General features: G+C 39.5%; 1 pseudogene; it reads left to right on the forward strand.

Moving 5' to 3' along the window:
- The first annotated feature begins 281 nt into the window (after positions 1-281).
- On the forward strand, positions 282-1,273 carry LOC145034634 (thaumatin-like protein pseudogene; annotated as a pseudogene).
- The last annotated feature ends 10,888 nt before the right edge of the window (positions 1,274-12,161 follow it).

The raw sequence follows: 12,161 nt of genomic DNA on the forward strand, positions 1-12,161 counted from the left end.
ATATATATATATATATATATATATATATATATATATATATATATAATATAATATTATATAATGCTATAGAAAGATTACTTTTATTATATATATATATATATATATATATATATATATATATATATATATATAATATAATATAATATAATATAATATAATATAATATAATATAATATAACAACCTAAACTATAAAAATAAATTTTATAATTTATGCAAGTTGGTTGGCTAACATATATTCCACATAAGAAACAAAATTCCTCATAAACATGAAGGGGCTATGGATACGACCCTTCCAACTCTCCATGCATTTACCTGGTTCCAAAAACCTTATATAAACGACTCTGAGTCTCAGTCTGTATACACACCCACAACCACAATGATCTTCCACACAGCTTCCACTTTCCTTCTCTTTTTCTTCTCTCTTTGTTTTCACATTGCCAATGCGGCCAATTTTAATATCCACAACAACTGTCCGTTCACCGTCTGGGCTGGTGCAACTCCCGGTGGTGGCCGGCAGCTAAATTTCGGTGAAAGCTGGTCTTTAGATGTTGCACCTGGCACATCAACAGCTCGTATATGGCCCCGTACCAACTGCAACTTTGATGGGTCTGGTCGAGGCAGTTGTCAGACCGGTGACTGCAACGGCCTCCTCCAATGCCAAGCTTTTGGTAAAACGCCCAACACAGTGGCTGAATACGCTCTTAATCAGTACATGAATTTTGATTACTTCGATGTTTCTGTTATCGATGGGTTCAACCTGCCAATGGAATTTAGCCCCACTTCCGGTGGGTGCACTAGCAGCAGCAGATGCATTGCCGACATCAATGGCCAGTGCCCTGACGTGTTACGGACACCCGGTGGCTGCAACAACCCATGCACGGTGTTCAAGAACCAAAAATACTGTTGTTACACAGAGGATTGTGGGCCGACTGAATATTCAAGATTTTTTAAAGATCGATGTCCTGATTTTTTAAGCTACAAGAATGACAGAACTGGCACATTTTCATGTCCTGGGGGAACCAATTATAGGGTTGTCTTTTGTCCTTGACGGGTTTCAGCTTCGAATTTAGGTTCTTCACCTCCATGAAATAAATAAATGTATGAACCTATATGTAGTTCATATCATCATATGTTTAGATGGTTTAAAATCCTTAACGTAATACATGTTCAGTGTTTTTTATATAATATGTAAAACGAGTGTTAGTTTCCTTTTGTGTCTTTGTACTGTTATATAAATTTATGATATATGAATGTGATATTATTTTGTTCCAACAGTTATCTACTGAATATATATATACCCATAATGGTAAATCGTAATACATAAAGCAAATCGCATTAGCCTTCCTCTATGCAATAATTAACATGCGTTTTTGGATATTATAACTATAGAAGGCGCAACTAAAAAGATGAACATCACATAGAAGAAGATGACAGGCATTCAAGTACTCATATAAAGCAGCACGAAGCAATCAAATGAAAAGATATAATTAACATAAAGTAAATTATATTTTAGAAACTCAAAAAAAAAAAAAAAAAAAAAAAAAAAAAAAATCTAAGAATCTAAGAATCTAAGATTGATGATGTTCTTACCAAATAAAGTAGGAGACGGTTATTTAATAATTTCGAACAAGCTGAGTAATTAATGTGGAGGAATATCGACAAAAAGGAAATATGTTAAATGAAAAGGTAAAAGAAAAACCAAACAATAAGCGACTAGTATCCAATAATTTTTCTCATAACAATTTGTTTTTTAAGATGTTATATAATATAACATTTTAAAATATAAATTGATTGTGTATAAAAAAATTATTGCAAACAAATCGGCTGGTCTTAATAATAAACCTTTATTCTTGGGTTATATACTTATATAATATCTTCCCCATTCCCCACCCCCACCCCCGACGACTCCATTTGGGTCTTCTCCTAGACTCCAAGAATAGACCCAAACTCCCCACTACCGAACAAGATGAAAAATTGAACAATAAGTAAATAAATGAGCCCATGTTAAACTTCCACCAAATATAAAAATGCCTTGTTTCTTGACGTTGCAGATTTTCTGGAACAATAAGACAATAAATAAGCCCACGTCTATTTTCAAATGTTATAAATTATTATTTAGTGAATGATTATTGGATTCTTCATATTCTTTCATTACTCTTCATAATTAGTAAACATTATTATGAGTTTTATGAATATAGTTTTGCACCATTATAATAAGCATTCATATGACATATCATACATCACCTTTCATCTTCTTTGTCTAGTATAAATAGTGAATATTATGTATTGTAAAGTTTGATGATTTCATCACAAGTATTAGAATAAAAGGTCTCTCTACTCTCATATCTTTCTTTACTTTATATTTTATCTTGTTATTTGATCATATTTTATAATACGTTATCAGCACGACTCTACCATATAACTCTAACTCCTTATTGGTCTTGTCATTTTCAGGTATGTATTTTTTATAATTTTACATGTACAATGCTTACAACTTATTTTATGGAATTTCTTAACTAACAATTTCTTACATTACAAGTCTTTATTTTGATTTCTATTTTCATTATGGAAAACAATGCTAGAGAAAACTTTCTCTAGTTTTCATACTACTAACATGCTCCTGCAGTAGCAATATCATGAGAAATGTTTAAAATAAATATGAATTAATCTCATGTCTTCTTGTGGCTAAACAAAACAATGAGTTATTGATGAAAAATTATCAATCAATCCCAACCGGTTCTAGTATATTTCCTGAAGTGAATGCAACTCATATAATCATAATAGTCATGAGTCTAACCGAGGTCGTGGAGGTTATCATAATTATCATAAAAATAACAAGATTACAAGTAACTACCAGAAGTTGGAAAACAACAAAAATCCACATCCTAATGATAAAAGTGATAAAGGCAAAAAAAAAAAATGAAAATGTTTGTCACTAATGTGGAATGACCGATCATTAGTCTTGTACATGCCGCTTACCAAAGCATTTTGTTGATCTTTATCAAGATTCTCTAAAATATAAAGAAAAATATCGAAACAAATTTTATTCAAAGTGATATCCATGAAGATCAACCAGAAATTACACATTTGGATGTTGTCGATTTTCTTGTCTACCCCGAAGGGATAAGTGGTGATATCACTACTAGAAAACAGACCTTTAATGACGCGCTTTTTACGACACGCACTGATTAATGATACGCAAAAGGACGTGCCCTTAAAATAGTGTTATCTCTCCAAAAAATTTAAGGATTTACGTCACGCATTATTGCGTGCCCTTAATTTAGTGTCTCAAGAAAAAAAAATAAAAACACGGAGGGTGGTTTATCTTAAACGCGCGTCGTCTGTACCTGTCGCTTTATAATTTTAATGAAACGCGCTTTTAGTAGACAAGGGGGGAAAGGAAATCCCCAAAATTTTGAAAACCCGCCTCGTTTTTTCTATCTTCTATCTATTTTTCATCCTTGCAATCGACTCACCCCTCTGATACTCTCTCCTCTAGATCTCCCTTCATTCTCTACCTCCCGTATCTCTGTAAACCCTAAGCCATCGCCACCTCCCTTCTCTCTAGCACGTGGTAGGGTTTTATTTTCTTTCAAGCTTCTGCTTCTCTCGTTTTCTCTTAACCCAATACGTGCGAGGGTTCGAAATAACTGAGCAAATTCAAACAATCATTCTTCCATTTCAACTTATTTCAAATCTGGATCATTGGGTATTTTTTTCAGATTCCTTTTCCGGTTTTGTTCACTTTCAAAATCGGAATGGGTCCCATTCTTTTCTACTTCAATACTCTCGATCTCAACCGGCTTTTCTTCTTCCACTTTGTCTTCTTCTACTTCTTCTAACAATGGTGGTTCCTGCTCAGGGGTAACCTCGACAATATGCAATTTAAAAACCCCAAATAAGTCAAATTTTTAGGTATAGGGTTCTTTATATGGAAGCGCAAGGCCATCTGCAATCAATTCAGCTAATCTGAGCTCACAGGTACATGTTATAGTCAACAAATCGCCATCATCATCTTTGTATTTTATCAAAATAGACTTCCATTCTAACACTCTTTCGTTCCCCCCCTTCCTTCGCAAACACACATGAATTATGAGTTCCTTATCTTTTCTTATGGGGTTCACGAAGTGTTGTTTATACATCTAGGGTTTCTGAATTTCGAGTATTATGCACACAAATGTTAGAAAAAATATGGTCAACCAGCTCAAATATGGTCCGATTCCAGTTTTCAAAGCCCTCAACTCCGATTGGCATGTGATTAAGGCTGAACAGGTACCACAATCCTTATTTTTCTATTTGTATATCTTTGTTTCTCTATTTACATATTTTGTGATTATATTATGATTGTTCGGACCTTCTTGGAAAAATCTTAGTCTGTATGATGTATGATTGTAACAGTTGCTCATAAACTAATGTTTGAGGAACAATGGAGGTTTGTATCAGAAAGCAAAAATGTTGGGTTCCTATTTGTTTACTTTAAGGTTGGAATGTTGGACCCCCCAAGAGAGGAAGTTAGAGAGGTTGCTAAGAAAGGAATTGACTAGAATGATGCTAACAATTGGGTTGTAGAGGTTCATAACATGCTTAAGAAATATGCACATAAAGTGTTTGTAGAAATGCCAAAGAGAGAAAAAAAAGTTGTGAAACTGTTAAAACTATGGTGACAATATTAAAGCTAAGAGGTTCTTCACCAAATTCATCCAGAATGAGGTAGTCCATGAAATTAGTATCAATCCTAATGTAATTATCTATAATGAATGACCATGGATTCTCTTGTAGTCTTGTAATACATCCATTTGTTTCCATGTCTGCTACTGAACATGTGATATATGACTTCCGGTTTTGTGCACTTCTGGCTGTTACAGGCTCATTAGCTGGCTCCTTGCTATGCTTTCCTGATGTAATAATTCTCTATACACTCATTTATTTTAGTAAATTTATCTATAATTCTATTTTATGTGTTTCTATTGTTATGTTTGGATGAATCAAAGTGATCTTGACTTTATTAGATGTTCTAGGGCTGTGTTTATGTTGCTGATGCATATAAAATCTAATGGACAAGCTGCTTGAAAGGATCTCTTTCAGGGAAAATGGTGGTGTTTTTGGTTAAAGCAATAGGTGAGTCTACTAGCTTTTACATTTTGCCCCCCATAGAGGTCATTCAGACGAACCTCACTCCAGGTAGAACTAAGGAAAATAGAGGTCATTCAGACGAACTTCACTCCAGGTGTAAGCTTGTTCGACAGTACATTCAAACGACCCTGTATGATATGTTTTCCCAGAGGGGTATTATTATCAAACCAAGGTGCATGATCATTATACATCACATCCCGTGCAACCATGAGAAGCCCTCGAGAATCAGGCACCAACAATGGAGCATTGTTGAGAGAACCTTTAAGAAGTATTATTCAAACATTGATCTCTCTGATTGACAATCTGAAACAGCTTCTAGAACACAAAGGACAAAACTCAACAGATCTTCTGAAAGTGGTGACCCTTTCACATCTTTTTGTAACATAAATATAACATTAGCATAGTAAAAAAGGTCAAAAGAAAGCCGAACTCCAAGAGCAAGAAGCAAATCTCTGAAAACAGATAATTCAGATGGGACAACATACAAGTATGGATTGTATTTTACAGGTGAATCAAAAGCAAGAGCTTCAACAGTTACAAAATCATCTCCAATCCAAACCCATGGAACATTATTGAGAGAACCTTTAAGAAGGTCAAAGTCATCAGTGCCAACATATTCTTGCAGATTTGAGAAAACAGTAAAGTTATTTAAAATTTTTCTTATATTTTTAATACTTTCTATATATATATATATATATATATATATATATATATATATATATATATATATATATATATATATATATATATGATACTTAATTAACTGATTGTGTTCATTCTCTTGAGGGCTAATTTTGTAATTTCACCTTTTTTATTTCTCAGGCCGATAGCTAGGAAGAAGCCATAAATATTTCCAACAGAAATAAGTAAATTTTATTCCTCTCTTTATGTTTAAAACAAACTCCCATCTGTTTTGCTTCCATTATTTAAAATAATTTAAAAAAAGTTCTACAGATAGTAGCCAGTAGCACATGCAAGTTGTACTATATATGCAGTATCTATATTTATAAATTTTACCAAGTGTGTTGATGGGAGACACTGGTGTCTGGAAGAAGATAACAGAGGATGTACACTGTGCTACTAGATTTACCATTTGTAGTATCATATACAATACCTGTCACTCCTCTCCACATACACTGGTGTAGGTCAAAAGTTTTGGGTGGAGTTGGAGGCTGAGCTTGTCAATACCACAGGGGCTGCAAAGGATACTCGGAAAATAAGGTTTGTGACTTGTTTCTTAAGTTGCCTACACAAATTTATTGTGTTATGTAGTAATAAATTTATTTTCTTTCTCAATTGAAAATAAGGTTTAAGAGATCGGTAATTGGATTGGGGTGGTGGGTGGGTTTGGATTAAAATTATTTTCTTTCTCAATTGAAAACTCAATCTGAAAATTATAGATAAGTTATAGTATTTTTATTTCAACCATCGACTAATTTGTAGTTATGTACAACGAAAGAAAGAGGGGCTACTTGGCACTTGCTTGCGGAAATGCACTATGAAATCAATAGCCTGACCAACTGATGCCATCAGCCATAGCCATAGCCATATCCTTAGGAAAGAGAAACAATAACTAACTGAACTGGAAGGAGCAATATAAAATAACAACCTATTTCCTCATACTGAAGAACAACATTCTACCATGTTTTCCAACTCAGGGTTTAGGGTTACACCACACATCATTTTTGCACAATATCAAGAATTTTGTACTGCTAACATCGTGTGGATTCATTTAGCTAAACATTCATGAGTCAATTAACACTACTAAAAAAAGAAAGGAGTATTCAAAGAAATCTAGACAGACACAATTACAGATATCTATCTAGACAAGAGGAGGGTTATCGGCACTCTTCTATGTAGGGGTTTGGAAGTTCCTCATCTTTAGCTGGTCTTATATTTGTACAGGTCTGAACAAATTTAGCATGTCATCATATATACTGCAAGTATAGAAACTAAACAAATAAATTATTTTCCCTAAGCATCAATACATATATATCGTTTAATTCATCATGCTTTCAAATAATTGGGATGAAAGAAGCATTACTATTTTATCTTATGATATAGTAACGGATTCAGTGTCATGTGGCACTTACATCTATTAAATTAAATTACTTCTTAAATAAATAGTGCAGAAAGCCCCTTCCCTCCCTCCCTCCCTCCCTCCCTCCCTCCCTCCAATATTTATTGTACTTTCTCCAAAATAGAAACACATTAAGAGATCATGAAAGAATAGAAAAAAAATTGGAAATCTTATGCTACCGACCGATTTCAAGAAGCAAGCATAAAGTAACTGAGTTGTGTATCCGGCCACCACTCTAATCTTAATGGTAGCAGCTGATGACTTCATAACTATACTAACAATAATAGCCTCTAACCACTCTAAATTTTATGCTACAGACTGATTGTTTAGAAGGATCTGGAATCTGTCAAAGGAATTGGAATTTGAAGGAATTCCAATCTATTCCGCCTTTGGTTGGCAGAAATGGGAATAATTTCAATTTCATACTTTTTTATGTTTCTGTTTGGTTTGTTGTATTTTTTGTCAATTGATTTGGGATTTAAAATGTGGCTTTGACAACATTACCATTGTAACATCCAGATTTTTTCAGGTATTATATAAATTTAATTGTGTTATTTTGTGAGAGGGACTCGGCGAGTTGGGGCTTGAACTCGCCGAGTAGGGACGCAGAACTGATCGGGGGTGCGGACTTGGACTCGCCGAGTCCAGGGTATGGACTCGGCGAGTACTCGCTGTGTATTGGAACCCTAAATCTCCGGGTTGTGGCCTATTTAAAGGGCCTTATGGCCGACTTTTGTGCTCACCCAACCCCCAGAGAGAAACCCTAAAGAGATCTAGAGCGTTTGTGAGGAAGGAGAGGCCAATCTTGAACTTTTGTGGGTGTTGTTGCAAGAAGGAAGTGTTCAAGGCAAGAGGAGGCTGAAGGAGGTGCGATTTTTGTGGTCTTTGAGCTCATAGAGGCTGTATTGAGGTATTATTCTCGGACCTTCTTCACTTTTTGGTGTTTATTCTTAGTGTTAGGGTTTTCTAACCCTTTTAGAGGTTGATTAAGTGGAGTAGTTGGTCCCTTCTCGAGTTGTGTTTTGGATCTGGACCCAAAGAGGTCCAGAGACCTTAACCCATGGAGCTTTATGAGTCATTTTGGGAGTCTTGAGCTTGGAATGTCATTTTTGGGGCTAAAGCACCATTTTGGACCATTTAGATGTTATATGTGTGTCAAGGTCCCAACTTTACGTGATTATCATGCTTGGGGAGGCCAGATCTATGATTGTATGGAACAGATCTGACCTTAGAAGTTGTTTTGAGTTCGTGCATGGCATGAACTCGCCGAGTCCAAAGAACGGACTCGGCGAGTAGTATGAAGGTGGCCCGTTAATCACTCAGTGAGTGGACTTGCCGAGTTGGGGGAAATGACTCAGTGAGTCAGGGAGAGTCAGGGGTCTATGTTCAAGTTGGAACTCGCCGAGTTATTCTGAGACTCGGCGAGTTGAGTCGGGGTGGCCCCACGATTCATGCTAGGTGGAACTCGTCGGATCAAGGGGAGTACTCGACGTGCCAAGAGAGGATCTAAGAGAGTCAGTGGACACGTGTAGACTCGCCGAGTCGCCCTAGTGCACTCGACGAGTCGGGTCAAAGTTTGACCGTTGACCTTGTTGACTTTTAGGGTTGAGTACAGTTGTATTTATGAGAGTTTTATGTGATTAGGCGGAGGCTAGATCACACTTCTTCCGAGTCAGATATTTACCGAGACATCGAGGTGAGTCTCCTCTCTATACTTTACCTTGAGTAGGTAACCAGAGTTATGTGATTGAGTAATTGTATGCTATGTATGTTATGTGTTGTACTGCATGATTTCTATGTGATTTATGTAGTGCATGTTATTCAGAGCTAGAACCTGAGGGTTCACGGAGTTTGGGTGCACGGACCCACAGAGTTATAGCCTCGAGTGGCTAATATGTGTTATATGTGGTATTTTGGGGAACTCACTAAGCTTTGTGCTTACAGTGTTGATGTTATTTGTTTCAGGTGCTAGTGACGACCGCGGGAAGGCGCCGGCTTGATCCGTACACGCACGTTTGGAGTTTTTACATGTTGATCTTGGGATTTTGTACTGTTATGTTGAACTATTAAAATGGTTGTTTTTATGAGGAACAAGTAAAATGGTTGTTTTTATGAATATTAATGGAATTATGTTTTTATGAAAAAAAAAAATTTGGCTTTAAATTTCCGGTGTTACAAATTGGTATCAGAGCCTTGGTTTGAGGGATTCGGGTACACCTTCGGGAGTATTTGAACTCAAACTGAGGAATTAAGAGACATTTTCAAAAAATGAAAACCAAAATTTTCTAAGAGTAAAGGGTTTTCCAGGAAGAAACGTGTGTACGATCAGTCAGCGCTCGAACGGTGAATTCCCAAAATATCCTTCGTTATGAAATAATTATTACTATGATGTGTTTGCATGCTAGAGCAGGCTAGGTATTGCTGATAGGACTAGAGTGGCCTGTTTTGTGATGCCTTAGCTTAGGGAATGGTGAGCTGCTATGAGATGCTGAGAGTAATTAGGTAGCAGCTAGGGCTTTGTGTGAGATTTGTTCCAGAGTGATTTTCGTATAATAGAGTACTTGGGGACTGGGATCCGAAGAGGACGATTTGGGATGTGTACTGAGACGGTGCAAACAGTAGTATTGGGCCCGTACTACTCAAAGCACCGGTGCAGTACACAGACCCAAATAAGAATCTGGGGATGCCAAGAGTCAAGGAGGGGTGGATTGTTGAATGTGAGAGTATTCGAGTGAATTCTAATTATCGCATGTTGTATTTCAGAGGTTGATCATGGTGAGGACGCGACACATGCCGGAGGATGCCGGGTCTAGTGATGAGGACATTCGGCAGATCATTCATGAGGAGGTGGCTGCGGTCATCAGAGCCGAGATACCGGAGATGTTCGGGTCTATTAAGACCGCTTTGATCGAGACATTTGACGAGCGCTATGCCGCTCTTTCTGAGGCTGCGGTCGCAGCAGCTACCGCAGCGATTGCTGCGGCGAGACCCCAGGGAGGTGATGCGACGTTATTCAGGGAGTTCAGCAACACCAAGCCACCAGAGTTTGATGGTACGCAGGACCCGGTGGCAGCTATGAGGTGGATATCTGATATGGAGGGATGCTTCTTCACTTGCTCGTCCCCTGAGCATTTGAAGGTTCGGTTCGCACTGAACCAGCTTCGCTTGGGAGCGAAGGACTGGTGGAAGTTTGTGTCTGCGCATTTCACACCGACTGAGCTTTCGGCAGTGACCTGGGAGAGGTTCACTTCCATGTTCCGGGATGAGTATGTTCCTCAGGTGGAGAGGGAACGTCTGGCGCAGGAGTTTCTGACCCTCAAGCAGGGTACCGAGTCGGTTACAGCGATTACGAGGATGTTCCAGGAGAGGGCGATGTTTTGCCCTGAGCACGTGTCCACCGAGCAGGCACGTATGAGCCGTTATCTGAGCATTTTGAGGCGGGATATTCGGGAGTTCGCTGCGAACTCCTCGTACCGGACATTTGCCGAGCTTCAGGCAAACGCTCGGAAGAGGGAGATTGAGCTTGAGACTCAGGCCAGGGAGGAGGCGGAGTCTATGGGGAGGGATCGGCGACCGGCACAGTCCCAGCCGGCAGCCAAGCGGGCCAAGCCCGCTGATCCCAGACCCGGGAGTCAGAGGGGCCGCACTTGTGGGAAGTGCGGCAAGGGTCACGATGGCGCCTGTCGGGCAGGGTCTTGCTACAAATGTGGCAAGGAGGGGCACATGGCTAAGGACTGCCCCAAGGGATTTGCAGTGTGCTTCCACTGCAATCAGACCGGACACCGGAAGGCGGAGTGTCCGCTGCTGCGCGGGGCATCTCAGGGGACTGCTCCCGCCGCCATCAGAGCTGCTACTACAGAGAGTCGGCCCGTGAAGGCCGAGGCACCGAGGGCTCGGGGGAGAGCCTTCCAGCTGACTGCGGAAGAGGTCCGCGCTGCACCCGACGTTGTGGCTGGTATGTTTCCTTTTCATTATTTATTTTCGGTGTTGAGATATTATGCTTATATCATGCTATGCTTAGGTACCTTCGTTGTGAATTCTGTACCCGCTTTAGTGTTATTTGACTCGGGTGCGAGTCGATCTTTTGTATCCTTGGCATTTAGTCAGCGTATCAGTGTTAGTCGTGGAGTATTGAGTCGGCCTCTGCGGGTTTCCATAGCTGCCGACAGGGTGATTAGTGCTACAGAGGTCTTCCGGGGATGTGTATTGGAGATATTCGGGGTCGAGTTTCCGATCGACCTGATTCCGATTGCGATGGGTGATGTTTGTGTTATAGTGGGCATGGATTGGTTGAGCCGATTCGGTGCGGTTATCGATTGCGAGCGACAGCTGGTGACTATACGAGATCCTAGTGGGGGAGTTCTTTCAGTATACGGCGAGGGTACACGTTCTGGATCAGCCTTTTGCTCGGCTGCTAGAGCGAGGCAGTGTTTACAGCAGGGCTGTAAGGGTTATGTAGCGTATGTGATGGATACGCGAGTGATTTCGGAGAGACCGAGCTCTGTGGATGAAGTTCCGGTGGTGCGGGAGTTTCCAGATGTATTTCCCGAAGAGTTACCAGGTGTGCCTCCCGTGAGGCAAGTAGAGTTTGGCATCGATTTGGTTCCTGGAGCTGCGCCTATTGCTAAGGTGCCGTATCGCCTTGCGCCTCCAGAGATGCAGGAGTTATCCTCGCAACTTCAGGAGTTGCTGGGGAAGGGGTTTATTCGGCCGAGTAGCTCGCCGTGGGGAGCACCCATCCTGTTTGTGAAAAAGAAGGATGGCTCGCATCGCATGTGTATCGATTACCGGGAATTGAATAAGTTGACGGTCAAGAATCGTTACCCGCTACCGAGGATCGACGATTTATTCGATCAGCTTCAGGGAGCATCTTGGTTTTCCAAGATAGATTTGAGGTCGGGCTATCATCAGGTGAGAGTGCGGGACGAGGACGTCCAGAAGACAGCA

The sequence above is a fragment of the Lactuca saligna genome, chromosome 3 (assembly GCF_052625555.1).
Source record: "Lactuca saligna cultivar CGN05327 chromosome 3, ASM5262555v1, whole genome shotgun sequence".
Classification (NCBI taxonomy): domain Eukaryota; kingdom Viridiplantae; phylum Streptophyta; class Magnoliopsida; order Asterales; family Asteraceae; genus Lactuca; species Lactuca saligna.